This window comes from Oratosquilla oratoria, chromosome 42 (assembly GCF_046742065.1).
Source record: "Oratosquilla oratoria isolate Oo_2021 chromosome 42, ASM4674206v1, whole genome shotgun sequence".
Classification (NCBI taxonomy): domain Eukaryota; kingdom Metazoa; phylum Arthropoda; class Malacostraca; order Stomatopoda; family Squillidae; genus Oratosquilla; species Oratosquilla oratoria.
In genome coordinates, this window is record NC_134818.1 from 3,930,828 (window position 1) to 3,942,912 (window position 12,085).

The 12,085-nt window shown below is 42.2% G+C and overlaps 1 long non-coding RNA gene across 1 annotated transcript in view; it reads left to right on the top strand.

Annotated features, from left to right (window-relative positions):
* The first annotated feature begins 364 nt into the window (after positions 1-364).
* Positions 365-12,085, top strand: part of LOC143021792 (uncharacterized) — a 178,311-nt gene continuing 166,590 nt past the window's right edge. The window contains exon 1 of the long non-coding RNA XR_012966004.1: positions 365-739. This is a non-coding gene — a long non-coding RNA (uncharacterized LOC143021792). The remainder of the gene's footprint in view (positions 740-12,085) is intronic.

Below are 12,085 nucleotides of genomic sequence, written 5' to 3' on the forward strand. Positions count from 1 at the left end.
AGAGCTTCGTGTCGGAGGAGGGAGATGACAGATGAAGAAATGATAGAGATGACGATGGGGGAGAAAGGGGACTTAAGAATAAAGGAACTCCCACATTGTGGGAGAGAGGGAGAAGAGTGGAAGGCGGTGGGTTTTAGGGATTGTGAGGAAGGTTACCTGAGGGAGGATGGGGAGAAGGGGGTGGAGGAGAAGTAGGACACGGTGGGGGAGAGGGGGAGAGAGTGAGGGAGAAGACACTGATGAGGAGGGAGATGTATGGTAATGACCGACGGAGGGGTCGCAAGCAAAGAGAGAGAGAAAGAGAGAGTAAAAGAGAGAGAGAGGGTCCGACCAAGGGAGAGGAAGGGGAAGGGGACGGGAGGAGACGTAGAGGAGGAGGAGGAGGGAGGGAGAGAGAAAAAGAGAGAGAGAGGGTCCGACCAAGGGAGGAAGGGAGAGGAGAGGAAGGGGAAGGGGACGGGAGGAGGCGTAGAGGAGGAGGAAGAGGAGGAGGGAGAGGAGGCAGCGTCAGCCATCTGTCGTATTTCCTTTCAGAACGGCGGCAGCAGTGAGAAGAAGCGTTGGGAGTCGCTCCCGGCCCACCTGTTGCCGCCCCTTGGTACGTGATCACGTCACACGACCACGTAGACGTGACGTGCGCCTTCGTCCACGTGCACGTACGTTCGGGTGTGCACGTAGTTTGACGTCACGTGGGCTCCGTACGAATCCGTCACGGTCAACACGTCATCACGTCTGAACAGTTACGTGCACGTCACGTTTTGTTACGTTCACGTTATTGAGCTTTCGAAGTCACAAGTTCCACGTGGGGAACGTAGCTTACGTTACAACCATTGTGCACGTGACGATCAAGGTGTACATACAAGTAACATACATACAAGTACACACAAGTGTACATACATGTTCAGTGACGTGTAAAAAGACGTACACAGCACGTAGCATCACGTACTTGCCATTACGTGCACACACGTGCTGTCGTTCAGTGCTTCAGTGAATCACGTGAAGTGTTAAGAGTAAAAATCACGTGGCGAGGCAAACAGCTGTCATCACGTTACGCCCAGGTGTATCATCACACAATGGTTCATATCACATGATACGCAGTGGAATGCTCGGGAGTACGTATACAGCACGTAACATCATGTATCATGTCGTAGGTGTGTTTGTGTGTGTGTATATGTATATATATATATATATATAATATATATATATATATGTATATATAATATATATATATATGTGTATATATATATAATATATATATATATGTATATATATATATAATATATATATGTATATATATATATATATGTATATATATATAATATATATATATGTATATATATATATAATATATATATGTATATATATATATATATATATGCCTTTCAGACTATTTCATTCACATGAAGGAAAGATAGAGCACTTTCAGACTGAATTCCTTCTATCACTTGAATAGAAATTGGATGCCGACAACCAGAACAAAATTTGCAAGTTTGCCACTGCTGAAAGGTATCACGTAGCGCCTCTGAACAAGCAGCGTCACACCACGTAACGCCTTAAGAAGCAAGTCATGTCACGTCTCATGTCTCTGACGTCATGTGATGCAAAAATGCGGACACGAAAGTGACCCACGATAGATACGAAATATAAACGTAGATGTAGGTGTTTAGTGTATTTCTGTATACAGTAGTGGCTAGCCCCCCTTGTAAAGGGGAAAGGGTCATTTAGTATATGTATATATGCTGTATGTAGGATTTTTTTTTTTTTTTTTTTTTTTTTTTTTTTTTTTTTTTGTGAACAAAATTGCAACAACAACAAAGGTATGTTTGAACAGTTATGAAGTCCTGTGGGTCAGTTTTGAGTGTCCTCGCCATGCAAATAATCACATATTGACTCAAACACGTACATTCACTGACAAAAGTTCGTTCTCCTTTCGTTCATGTATATGTGTAAATGGGGATTTCGTTTTGTGAATATATGGTACATTTTTACTATATACGAGTCGCCTTAGATTTTTGTTCTGAATTAAAAAATAACATAGGAACATTTAGAATTGCATTCTCTCGTGGTCCAAATTTTTTTTCTAAGTTCGTCACTAGCCAAAATAAAAACATACAATTAATCATAACTATTCATGAGAGTTGTCAGGGCTTGTGATAGTAAGTGTACTTTGTACAATCAAGATAAATAGTTTCGTCAGGGAAATTGTTCATCTGTTGGTGGGGGGGGGCACCTCTCCTGTTGTCTAGAGGTTGGCAACCCTGCTTTCACTGACGCCTTACGCGTGATAATAGCCTCCAGTGGCCGACAAAACTGTCGGTTAGCCTGGATTCTATGATGTTTTATCCGTGATAATAGCCTTCGCTGACCCAAAACACACATACGACCTTCCTTGAAATCAGGGCTGCCAATTGTCAGGATGTTGAGTAGGTGTGTCAAAACTGTCTTAAGGTTTTGTTAGAACAAAAGCGTGACAGAACTTTATTCTCCTATTGTACGTTGTATCACGTAGATATATGAATATATCTTAAGGAATCAGCTGACATGACGTGTTATGTAATACACGTAAAATCACGTAATTTTAGTACACGTAGTATCACCTCTCGTTTCCATTAACTTGCATCACGTGTCACCTCATATCACGTAGCGTCATCATAGGTTAATGAAATCACGTTATCCACGTCCTCAGATTCACGTAGACCACCACGTAACACTGAGTGACGTAAATCTACAAAAAAAAACTCAACGTGAAACATTACAGGCCTCACGTATCACGGAGTCCTTCTTACGTGATGCCCTGTCACGTAGAGGTATTCGTGACGTCACGTAGTGTTACGTAAATCCTTTTCACGTGACAGCACGTGAAAGCCTTGCTCGGGAAAACCCGTGACCTGCCCCACTCTCTTGTGTACACGTTTCTGAATGTTCTTTTCACCAGGTGATGTGTGTGTTGTTGATGTTCCTTTAGTCGCCTCTCTTTTCTCGTTGTATTCATGTCCTCATAAGTCTCTCTTTCTCTCTTTCTCTGTCTCGCTCTCTCTTTGTTTCCACCTGTCCTCTGTGTATGCGTGTGTTTGTGTGTGTTTGTGTGTGCGCGCGCGAGCGTATGTATATGTATGTGTGTGTGCCTGTATGTATGTATATATGTATATATGTGTGTGTGACTCCTCCCTCTCTCTCCCTATTTCCACCTCTCACCACCTATTTCCTCTTTTCTCCCTCTCTTTCCCTCCCTTTCTTTCTCTGTATGTGTGTGTATGTCTGTCTGTCTGTCTGTCAGTCACCTCACTCTCTCCCTGTCTCCTTCTCCACCTGTCTCCACCTCTCTTCCACTTTCTTCCCCTTTCTTTCCCTCTCTCTCTCTCTCTCTCTCTCTCTCTCTCTCTCTCTCTCTCTCTCTCTCTCTCTCTCTCTCTCTCTCTCTCTCTCCGTCCCTTACACTCCTGCTTGACCTCCTTTGTCATGTCCTCCTTTCCTTTTTCTGTGTAATTCATTTTACCTCTCCCTTGTTTTCCTTTACTCTTCACTCCCATTCCATTAGCTTCTGCCCCATTCCGTTCCGTTCCATCTCGTTTCCTGACGTTCCACCACGTTCCGGCTTCGTTTACGACAGTCATAATACGTTTCATTCCGGCCTACTCCGTCCGTATCAGTTCCCTTTTGTTCCGTTCTGTTCCGGTGTGTTCCGGCGGAATAACAGGTTCCGTCCTGTTCCATGTGGACTTGTTCTTCCCCCAACTCCATTCCGTTCCTTCGTTCCGTTATGTTCCATCGGTCCGCTTAGTTCCATATCGTCCAGTCTAAGCTCATTCTAATCCATTTCAACCCATTTCAGTCAATTTCAGCTCATTTCGTTCATCTTCAGTCCGTTTGTCTCGTTTCAGTAATTCCATCTCATTTTACATAATACGAGTGTTGTATGGCCACAGTTAAGTGGCTCCTGGCGTATTGTGGTTCATCCAGCCTCATCCTACTGTCATCCATTTTGTTCCCTCTAGTTCCGTTCCGTTTCCCTGTTCCATCTTGTTCCGTCCCCACCGTGTTCCAAGTGGCTTGGAACTATGACTACCCGTTCCGCCTCATACTGTTCCATCTTATATCGATCCGTTCCGTCTCTTAAAGTTTCATTTCGTCCCATATCGTACCGTTCCGCCTCATATTGTTCTGTCTCATATCTTTCCGTCCCGTCTCATACTCTTCCGTTCCGCCTCATTCCGCTCTGTTCCGTCTAGGTTCATTCCGCTGTATATCGTTCCTTTAAGTAGTCTCTCATCATTCCGTATCGTTTAATTCCTTCTCGCATTGTTCTCCTTAATACCTTTTTCATCTCCTACCGTTCCATCATATTCTATTCCACGTCATTCCGTCTACATTTTTTTTTTTATATCTTTCAGGCCTCGTTCTGTCTCCTGTCCTATCCTTCCCTGTCTTATCCCGTCCCGTTCCTTATATCCTGTTCCGTCTCATTCCGTCTCTTTCTTTCCTCTATCAATTCCTCTCTTATACTTATTGCCATATTCACATCTTCCGTCCCATTCCGTCTCATCCTGCTTCCGTCCCGTCCTGACCCGTCCCATCTCTTCCATTTCTTTCACATACCCGTCCCATTACGTCCTCCTGTCCCCGTCACACCATTCTGTCCCGTTCCATCATTCTATTCCGTTCCACTATTCCGTCTCGTTACATCCATCCCGTCCCATATTTCCGTCCCATCTTACCATTCCGTTCCGTTACATCATTCCGTTCCGTTACATCCATCCCTTCACATATTTCCATCCCATCTTACCATTCCGTTCCGTTACATCATTCCCTCTCATTCCACCATTTCGTTTCGTTACATCCATCCCGTCCCATATTTCCGTCTCATCTTACCATTCCGTTCCGTTACATCATTCACTCCCATTCCACCATTCCGTCTCGTTACATCCATCCCGTCCCATATTTCCGTCCCATCTTACCATTCCGTTCCGTTACATCATTTCCTTCCATTCCACCATTCCATACCGTTCCACCATCCCGTCCTGTTCCGTCTCATCTTACCATTCCGTTCCGTTACATCATTCCCTCCCATTCCACCATTCCGTTCCGTTACATCCATCCCGTCCCATATTTCCGTCTCATCTTATCATTCCGTTCCGTTATACTATTCCCTCCCATTCCACCATTCCGTTTCGTTACATCCATCCCATCACATATTTCCATCTCATCTTACCATTCCGTTCCGTTACATCATTCCCTCCCATTCCACCATTCCGTCTCGTTACATCCATCCCATCACATATTTCCATCTCATCTTACCATTCCGTTCCGTTACATCATTCCCTCCCATTCCACCATTCCGTCCTGTTCCATCCAGCCTTCCTTCATTCCCCCTTCAGTCTCTTCGTGGCCTTTTTTCTTCTTTTTCTTCTAAAAATATATCTCATTATCCCACCCTGTCCCTTTTTTTCTCCTCTCTATTTTCCTCCCTGTCATTTTTCTTCCTGTCATTTTTCTTCCCACCCTTTATTCTCACCTGTCCGTTTTACACTTTTCGTGTATCTTTCTGTCCCGTCTTGTCCTGTCTCGCCCCGTCTCGCCCCGTCTCGTCCTTTCTCGCCCCGTCCCGTCTCGTCCTGTCTCGCCCCCTCCTGTCTCGTCCTGTCTCGCCCCATCCTGTTCTGTCTCTACCCGTCCCATCCCGTCTTATCTCGTCCTGTCCATTCCGGTCCCGCCACAATCTGTCTAACCTCCCCCAGTTTTTTCCAAACCCGTCTCGCCCTTTCCTCCCCGCCTCTTTTAAAATTCGTAGTCACGTCTCCTCGTCTCCTCCAGCCCTGTCCTCTCCCCTTCACATCCCGTCCTGTCCCGTACCAGTCTCGTACCGTCTCAACATATTCAATCCTACCCCGTCCCTTCTCATACTATTCCGTCCCATTCCATCACGTCACACAACTCGCGTCCCTCCCTATCATTTCCCTCATCCCGTCCCGTCTATCCTTTTCCCGTCCCATCCATCACCGTCGTGACCCATCCCATTCCGTCCCACCCCGTCTTTTCCCGTCCAGCCCCGGTCTCTCTCCCGTGCCCCTGCATCTCCGTCTCCTCTGCTCCCCGTCCCAGCTATCTCATTCCATCCCATCATATCCCATATCATTCCGCCCTGTCCGTTGTTCGTCCTTTGCCCACGTCCAGGCTCGCTGTGCGCCGCCTCGTCCCGTCCCAGTCGTCTCCCGCGCTTCCCGGCCCCCAGCGCCCCCTCATCCCCCCCCTGGCCCCGCCACATGTTGCTCTGTCAAGGTCTCCCCGTCTTCGCGTCGGGAAACTTGTTGCTCACGCGGGCCTCGGCGAGGGGGACTTAGGAGTGATGACAAGGGGGCTCCGGGTGATGACGGGACTGAGGGTGAAGGCGCTCCGTGACGTCATAAGAAGTGATGACCGAGGGGATAGTACCCGTGATGCGTAGCGATGTTAGGGAAGATGATGGAAATGGGTTGGTGATTTGTGGTGATGCGTGTGATGATAAGTAATGTTGATTGTGATGATGTGTGGTATTGGATGTGATGTGTCCTTGTGCATCGTGCTGATTATGTAGTGTGATCCGTCGTAGTTGTGATGAAACTTGTAGTGATATATGCCACGATTCATGACGACGTGTGAATATATATGAGATAGATTGTGGTGTGTTGTGGTGCATAGTAATGTGTGGTGATAGTGGTGATTTGTAATTATATGTGGTGATATTTGTGATATGCAATTATGTGGTGATGAATGGTGATGATTTTCTAGACGTAGTTGTGTGGTGATGACAGTGATTTGTAGTTATATGTGGTGATATTTGTGATATGTAATTATATGTGGTGATGAATAGTGATGATTTTCTGGACGTGGTTGTGGGGTGATGACTTATGTGGGTCTGTAAAATAGTACGTGATTGTGATGAATTTTAAAAGTGATGAGAAGTGAATAATGAATTACATGTAGTGGTACTTGTAAGGGGACTTTCTCTTGAGGAATTAGTGATGAATGTGGTGATCGTGTTATAAGTAAAGTAGTAATTAGTGATGTACGTGTGTAGTGATACATATGTCTACGTGCTTACGTGTGATTTGCGATGATAACTTGTGACAGCTTCTGAAACGATATATATATATATATATATATATATATACATATGTGTATATATATATATGTGTATATATATATATGTGTATATATATATATATATATATATATATATATAATATACGATTACATTTACTCTTATAGTAGTACATAAGAAATTACGAACAGCTGTGTGATGAGGTTTGAAGGCAGTGTGATGAGTTGGAGACATCACAGATGCAATCTATCGTTGCTACTGTAAAATGGAGATGGATTTGTGATGTGGCTTGATCCTGTAGTGATCATATGGTGATGTGACGATCTTCGGCTTCGTTGTGATGAAGCTTTGTGATGTGACGATCTTGGGCGGCTTTTGTGATGAAGCTTGGGGGCAGTGTGACGTGGGACAGGTGGCTGAGGGTGGCTGTGGGTGATGGCTGCCGTGTCACGGCCGTTCGCGTTGCTATGGTAACAGGAGAGCCTTCCCAGAGAGAGAGAGAGAGAGAGAGAGAAAGAGAGAGAGAGAGAGAGGCTGGGTGGGCGGACAGTGATTACGCCTGCCGCCCATGTATGTGGGCGCGTGGGTGGGTGGGTGGCAGGGGAGGATCGGGTCATGGCGTGGGGGATGGGTGTCAAGAGGAGAGCCGGGGATTAGTTGACAAAAGGTGTGTTCAGAATGCTGAGCTGTTTATGTTTTAGCCATACGATGGATGAGTATTTGATGCGCGCGCGCATATAAAAGCACGTACACACACACGCACACACACACACACACACACACACACACACACACACACACACATGTATATATATATATAAAAATATATATATATATATATATATATATATATATATATATATATATACACGAACACACGCAAACAGGTTTCGGGATATTAGAATCATATATCAAATACAAACCTTCCCCCACCCTTCTATTCTCCCCCCTTACCTCCCTTTCCCTCCCCTCTCTCTTCGACCCTTGTACCTAGATCACACTACTTTGTCAGAAGAAGCTCCGCCCTTTGGTTCTATTCATTGGCTGTAGTGTGGGAGGAGGAAGGGGGAGGAGCCAGCGTTGGGTCGAGGCTCCACCCACCCCGACTGGTACGATAAGTTGATTGGTCTAGGGATAAAGAGACTTAGGCGACTCTGGACTCTGTGTCCTTCATGGGCTCACCTGATTGGTTGGTGGCGAAGGGACCCAGAAGGGGACAGGAACTCCAATTGGCACATCATCGTATGTTAGATATAGTCAGTTTATCCTCCCAGTATTTTTTGTTTTTGCTTATAATCGTGAGCGTGCTTACACACACATACACGTACACACACGCATGCATGCATGCACGCATGCATGCAAACAAGCACCGCTAAATCAGTGATCCGAGTTTAAGCCTCGCCAAGGGTTGAACATTTCAGCATAGATGCAATTTGAGCCGGTACTCCAACTCTGGTGGGCAAGGAAGTGCGCGCGCGCGCGCGTGTGTGTGTATGTGTGTGTGTGTCTTTGTGTAAAGGTATATTACCCATAGATCGATCCATATATGAGCTCTGGATACTTATCAAAGAGAACAAGACCGTTGTGAATCACATAGACTCTCTTTTATACTTCGTCCATTTCAACTTTGCCAAAGTCAAATTCTCTGATGTTTCCTTATTGTTGATTTTACTCAGATCAAAACGAATTTGATTATTTCTTCCTGTTTGTTTTTCTCATGGCATTGATGTGAATCTTTTGTCAGGAGTATTGCTCCGCATTTGATTTAATTCGTAACTTTCGTTGAATGTCCTTCCGATAAAGAATAAATAGATAAATTAATAAATAGGTAAATAAATAAATCAGATGATGATGGGGTGGCCATGCCTTTGGTAGGTGAGGTGAAGAAGAATATCCTATCTTGCCTTTGGGTTCATGTTTCCTGATATGTTCAAAATATCAATGACCCCAGCAAAAAAAAAAAAAAAAAAAAAAAATATATATATATATATATATATATATGTGTGTGTGTGTGTATATATATATACATACATCTTGTTTAAAATGTGGTGACGTCATAGGGTTGTATTGATTCGCCCCCTCTCCCTTTCCCACCCACCCCCTCCACCTCCATCACTCCCCCTTCCCCCGTGGGAATTCCTCTAAGACGATGCGTTGAGTAGCGTTATGCGTCTGGCAGCCTGTATAGCAAGTTGCTATGGCTGGCATTACCGTGAAACGTTTTTGAATAGATTGAAACTTTTACACTTCCTTTTTATTACGGATTAAAATTAAATTATAATCAGTAACTTGGTTCAGTATTATGAGTATTATTAGTTCAGTATTATGAGTATTAGTAGTTCAGTATTATGAGTATTATTAGTTCAGACTTATGAGTATTATTAGTTCAGTATTATGAGTATTATTAGTTCCAATACTGACCCGATGAGTCATTTTTGATATATTTATTTTGATCACTAACAAGTTCGGTCTGTTGTTAATATATGGATGTTATGGGGATGAACTGGAAGATCAAAATGCAATGTTATTATTACTATTATTATTTCTTAAGGGAGATTTGATAGCTTTATAGGGATTTGAAGATCATATAGAATAATATAGAACCGCAGACACCCGAATCTGACCCATCATTTGCTATATCTATGCAAATATAGCTTTAGTTGTTGAGTCTTTGATGTTTATTTTATATTCATAGTAGTTTATGTTTGGTTCTCCTAGGCATTATCATTCGTGAGACGATACTAAGAATGAGATGACGTGATTCTATAGAAATATCACGTAATTCATCATCATGTTACGTTACAATACTAAGAATGAGATTACGTGAATCTATAGAAATATCACGTAATTCATCATCATGTTACGTGAGAATATTAAGTGAAATGACGTGATACTATAACAATATCACGTCATTCATCATCATGTAACGTGACAATACTAAGAATGAAATGACGTGGTTCTATAGAAATATCACGTAATTCATCATGTTACGTGACAATACTAAGAATGAGATGACGTGATACTATAGAAAAAACACGTAATTCATCATCATGTTACGTTACAGTACTAAGAATGAGATTACGTGATTCTTTAGAAATAACACGTAATTCATCATTATGTTACGTTACAATACTAAGAATGAGATTACGTGATTCTATAGAAATATCACGTAATTCATCATCATGTTACGTGAGAATATTAAAAATTATATGACGTGATACTATAACAATATCACGTAATTCATCATCATGTAACGTGACAATACTAAGAATGAGATTACGTGGTTCTATAGAAACATCACGTAATTCATCATCATGTTACGTGGCAATGCTAAGAATGAGATTACGTGATACTATAAAACTATCACGTAATTCATCATTACATTACGTTACGAAGGTGTGACAATACTGCTGAGTCTAAGTGATGACTGACCTGTTATGAAGTCACCTGGATACTATATCACGTGACTCATCATGACGTGATATGGCAAAAGTGTGATGATACTAGAGGCCGAGTGATGACCGACCATTGTGATGACACGAGTATGATGACGTCATTCATTACATCATTGTGATGATATTCAGTGTCATAACGTTGCCTTGAGATGAATGAAATGTGATGACACTGTGGTGTGATGATGACTGAACATATGTGTGTGATGATAAGCGTGTGATGTAATAAGACAACCTATACTGTTGTGAGATAACTGTATCACCACTCGTGGAGTTGTGATGTTGAAATTGAAACAATTCAACATATGTCTAGCGTTGTGATGACAATAATTTGCAAAATTCTAAAATAGTATGGATACGTATATGCAGCAATATATATATATATGTATATAATATATATATATATATATAATATATATATATATATATTCGTGATACAATTCTAGTGTCACTAGATATTTCGTCATAATACTGCGTATAATAGGAATACTGTATCTAGAATTGGGTGAGATGATAGTGCTACGTAATACATGATAATGCTAGTATTATGTGAAGCTTCATACGACAACACATCTTGTGCGCTAATCATAGCCTTAAGCTCCCTACTGAAACGATTGTGTTAATAAATGTTGTCACCGAACTCAGGAACCTATGAAACGCAACGGTATGATAATATGTTTAAGGATTATGTACGATTCTATATATATGTTTTTTAATATATGATTATGTGATTAAGGATTAATTACGATGTTCTATATTATGTACCAAGAGCTATAGTTTTATCCTGTGGATTATGATAACTTAATGTGTTATTAGTGCTATGTATATTCTATACAAAGTAGACCACTTGGAAAAAAGAAACTAACGAAGCAGAGCGCTTTCGTATATTACATCTTCAGTACTCTATATATACAGTACTGCTAACTGCTGCAGTCCTCGTCAGTAGTACAAAGCGGGAAGGGAGCTAAATTATCTTAATATGAACATTTCTAAAGGGAATTGTCTCCGGACATTATCTCCTGCCTTGCAATTACTAATCTCATAAGCAGACATCTCCCCCCCCCCCGACCTCACACGGAATGACAATTCGGGTCATTGCTGAGTGCAGGGTTGCCTCTTTCCATGTTTCTCGCCTTCTTTCTCTTTTATCTGTAAGAGGGAGTTTTGTTAATGTATCATCCCACCCTCCCAGTTTATACGACGGTAGTGAACAGTCGAAATATATGGAATCCCAAAATTCAGGCTTTTTCTTCTGCTCCGACTGTGGTGTTGTTTGTGATCTACTGATGTGTTACTACATTTTTCTTTATTGATATATGTGTATATATATTATATATATATATATATATATATATATATAATGTGTGTGTGTTTGTATGTATGTATGTATGAAATGGTAGAATTTACTATTTGAAGGGTCGCCTACAGTATATAACCCTATATACATTTTATAGCCTAAGAAACTAACAGTGTGCATACATACGTCCGTGTGTGTTACTGTATGTGTTCGCGCGCACGCGCGCGCGCGTGTGTGTGTGTGTGTTATTAGTTACGC